The following is a 4,791-nucleotide window of genomic DNA, read 5'->3' as shown; positions in this document are numbered from 1 at the left end:
CAGTCATGTGGTTTGTGCACCCGCTGTCGAGTATCCAACTTGAGCCCCCGGATGCATAAACCTACAAAACAAGTTTAGTTCTTGACTTTAGGTACCCAAATGGTTTTGGGTCCTTTGGCATTAGACACAAGAACTTTGGGTACCCAAACACAAGTCTTTGACCCCTTGTGTTTGCCCCCAACATATTTGGCAACTACCTTGCCGGATTTGTTAGTCAAAACATAAGATGCATCAAAAGTTTTAAATGAAATGTTATGATCATTTGATGCACTAGGAGTTTTCTTTCTAGGCAACTTAGCATGGGTTGGTTGCCTAGAGCTAGATGTCTCACCCTTATACATGAAAGCATGATTAGGGCCAGAGTGAGACTTCCTAGAATGAATTCTCCTAATTTTGCTCTCGGGATAACCGGCAGGGTATAAAATGTAACCCTCGTTATCCTGAGGCATGGGAGCCTTGCCTTTAACAAAGTTGGACAATCTTTTAGGAGGGGCACTAATTTTGACATTGTCTCCCCTTTGGAAGCCAATGCCATCCTTGATGCCCGGGCGTCTCCCATTATAAAGCATGCTACGAGCAAATTTAAATTTCTCATTTTCTAAGTTGTGCTCGGCAATTTTAGCATCTAGTTTTGCTATATGATCATTTTGTTGTTTAATTAAAGCCATATGATCATGAATAGCATTAACATCAATATCTCTACATCTAGTGCAAATAGATACATGCTCAACGATAGATGTAGAGGGTTTGCAAGAATTAAGTTCAACAATCTTAGCATGTAGAATATCATTTTTATCTCTAAGATCGGAAATTGTAACTTTGCAAACATCAAAATCTTTAGCCTTAGCAAGCAAGTTTTCATTTTCATTTCTAAGGCTAGCAAGAGAAATGTTTAATTCTTCAATCCTAGCAAGCGAATCATCATTATTATCTCTAGGATTGGGAATTGAAACATTACAAACATGTGAATCAACCTTAGCATTTAAACTAGCATTTTCATGTCTAAGGTTGTCAATCATCTCATGGCAAGTGCTTAGCTCACTAGATAGTTTTTGACATTTTTCTACTTCTAGAGCGTAAGCATTTTTAACCTTAACATGTTTCTTGTTTTCCTTAATAAGACAATCCTCTTGGGAATCCAAAAGGTCATCCTTTTCATGAATAGCACTAATTAATTCATTTAATTTTTCTTTTTGTTCCATGTTAAGATTGGCAAAAAGGGTACGTAAGTTATCCTCCTCATCACTAGCACTTTCATCACTAGAGGTTTCATATTTAGTGGAGGATCTTGATTTTACCTTCTTCCTTTTGCCGTCCTTTGCCATGAGGCACTTGTGGCCGACGTTGGGGAAGAGAAGTCCCTTGGTGACGGCGATGTTGGCGGCGTCCTCGTCGTCGGAGGAGTCGCTTGAGCTTTCGTCGGAATCACATTCCCGACAAACATGGGCATCGCCGCCCTTCTTCTTGTAGTACTTCTTCTTCTCCTTTCTTCTCCCCTTCTTGTCGTCACCTCGGTCACTGTCACTTGATATAGGACATTTAGCAATAAAATGACCGGGCTTACCACATTTGTAGCAAACCTTCTTGGAGCGGGACTTGTAGTCTTTCCCTCTCCTTTGTTTGAGGATTTGGCGGAAGCTCTTGATGACGAGCGCCATCTCCTCATTGTCAAGTTTGGAGGCGTCGATTGGTTGTCTACTTGGTGTAGACTCCTCCTTCTTTTCTTCCGTCGCCTTGAATGCGACGGGTTGAGCTTCGGATGTAGATGGATCATCAAGCTCGTTGATCTTCCTCGAGCCTTCGATCATGCACTCAAAACTTACAAAATGCCCGATTACTTCCTCGGGGGTCATTTTAGTATATCTAGGATTACCACGAATTAATTGAACTTGAGTAGGGTTAAGGAAAATAAGAGATCTTAGAATAACCTTAACCACCTCATGGTCATCCCACTTTACGCTCCCGAGGTTGCGCACTTGGTTCACCAAGGTCTTGAGCCGGTTGTACATGTGTTGTGGCTCCTCCCCTTTGCGAAGCCGGAACCGACCGAGCTCCCCCTCGATCGTTTCCCGCTTGGTGATCTTGGTGAGCTCATCTCCTTCGTGCGCGGTTTTGAGCACATCCCAAACCTCCTTGGCGCTCTTCAACCCTTGCACTTTGTTATACTCCTCTCTACTCAAAGAGGCGAGGAGTATCGTTGTCGCTTGAGAGTTGAAGTGCTCGATTTGGGCCACCTCATCCTCATCATAATCCTTATCCCCTATGGATGGTACCTGTGCACCAAACTCAACGACATCTCATATACTTTTGTGGAGTGAGGTTAGATGAAATCGCATTAAATCACTCCACCTAGCATAATCTTCACCATCAAAAGTTGGTGGTTTGCCTAATGGGACGGAAAGTAAAGGTGCATGTTTAGAAATGCGAGGATAGTGTAGGGGGATCTTACTAAACTTCTTACGCTCTTGGCGTTTAGAAGTTACGGAGGGCGCATCGGAGTCGGAGGTCGATGTTGATGAAGTGTCGGTCTCGTAGTAGACCACTTTCCTCATCCTCTTTTGCATGTCCCCGCTCCGATGCGGCTTGTGGGAAGAAGATTTTTCCTTCTTCTCTTTGTGGTGAGAAGAAGATTTCTTCTCCTTCCCTTTGTTGGAGGAGCTCTTCTTCTTTTCCCTCCTTTTGGTGCGGGACTCTTCCGATGAAGTGCTCCCGTGGCTTGTAGTGGGCTTTTCGCCGGTCTCCATCTCCTTCTTGGCGTGATCTCCCGACATCACTTCGAGCGGTTAGGCTCTAATGAAGCACCGTGCTCTGATACCAATTGAAAGTCGCCTAGAGGGGGGGGGTGAATAGGGCGAAACTGAAATTTACAAATATGAACACAACTACAAGCCGGGTTAGCGTTAGAAATATAAACGAGTCCGCGAGAGAGGGGGCAAAACAAATCGCAAGCAAATGAAGAGTGTGACACGCGGATTTGTTTTACCGAGGTTCGGTTCTCGCAAACCTACTCCCCGTTGAGGAGGCCACAAAGGCCGGGTCTCTTTCAACCCTTCCCTCTCTCAAACGATCCCTCGGATCGAGTGAGCTTTCTCTTCTCAATCACTTGGAACACAAAGTTCCCACAAGGACCACCACAAGTTTGGTGTCTCTTGCCTCAATTACAAGTGAGTTTGATTGCAATGAAAGAATCAAGAAAGAAGAAAGCAATCCAAGCGCAAGAGCTCGAAAGAACACATGCAAATCTCTCTCTCTAGTCACTAGGGCGTTGTGTGGAATTTGGAGAGGATTTGATCTCTTTGGTGTGTCTAGAATTGAATGCTAGAGCTCTTGTAGTAGTTGGGAAGTGGAAAACTTGGATGCAATGAATGGTGGGGTGGTTGGGGTATTTATAGCCCCAACCACCAAAAGTGGCCGTTGGGAGGCTGTCTGTTCGATGGCGCACCGGACAGTCCGGTGCACACCGGACATGTCCGGTGCCCCCGCCACGTCATCACTGCCGTTGGATTCTGACCGTTGGAGATTCTGACTTGTGGGCCCGCCTGGGTGTCCGGTGCACACCGGACAAGAACTGTTTACTGTCCGGTGTGCCAGAATGGGTGCGCCTGACTTCTGCGCGCGCAGAGCGCGCATTAAATGCTCTGCAGGTAGCCGTTGGCGCGAGTTAGCCGTTGCTCCGGAGTTGCACCGGACAGTCCGGTGCACACCGGACATGTCCGGTGAATTATAGCGGACTAGCCGTTGGCATTTCCCGAAGCTGGCGAGTTCCTGAGCCCGACTTCCCTTGGAGCACCGGACACTGTCCGGTGTACACCGGACAGTCCGGTGAATTATAGCGGAGTCGCCTCTGGAAATTCCCGAAGGTGCTGAGTTTGCGTTAGAGTCCTCTGGTGCACCGGACATGTCCGGTGGTGCACCGGACACTGTCCGGTGGCACACCGGACAGTCCGGTGCGCCAGACCAGAGGAGCCTTCGGTTGGCCCTTTGCTCCTTTGTTGAATCCAAAAACTTGATCTTTTTATTGGCTGAGTGTGAACCTTTGACACCTGTATAATCTATACACTTGGGCAAACTAGTTAGTCCAATTATTTGTGTTGGGTAATTCAACCACCAAAATTAATTAGGGACTAGGTGTAAGCCTAATTCCCTTTCACTCACAACCCTTTGAGTTAACTCCCAAAGTTATATGCATTGATTCAACAACTCATAGCAAGAAGAACTATCTTCCGCACTATCATTATTATTTATTTCTATTCCTAACCCTGGGTGAAGCTCGTGTTCAAAGTTTATAATTTTAAGGTTTCACCTATTCACCCCCTCTAGGCGACTTTCATGCTGGCTACAGTGGACCGTCTCCGTTAGAGTGTCGTGGAGGAAGGCATTCTTGACATCGAGCTGATGGACCGCCCAACCCTGGGAGAGGGCAAGGGAGAGGATTGCCCGAATAGTGGCGAACTTGACTACGGGCCTGAAGGTCTCGTCATAGTCCACTCTAGAGCGTTGGGTGAAGCCGTAATGGACCAACAGGCCTTGTAGCAGTCAAGTGAGCCATCCGAGGTCAGCATGTGGTGGAAAATCCACTTGCTGGTGACTACGTTGGTGCCTGGTGGACGTGGCACTAGGTCCTAAGTGTGGTTGACTAGTAGGGTCACGTACTCCATCATAGCGCAACACCAGTGGGGATCGACGAGGCTGGCACGAACGGAGGAGGGAACCGAGGAGGTGTCTAGAGGAGTGTCGGCCATCATGACTAACCGATCAATGGGAGCGGAGAACAACGACCGAGCGACGCGA

The sequence above is a fragment of the Zea mays genome, chromosome 9 (assembly GCF_902167145.1).
Source record: "Zea mays cultivar B73 chromosome 9, Zm-B73-REFERENCE-NAM-5.0, whole genome shotgun sequence".
NCBI lineage: Eukaryota > Viridiplantae > Streptophyta > Magnoliopsida > Poales > Poaceae > Zea > Zea mays.
Note: the sequence above shows the minus strand (reverse complement) of the source record.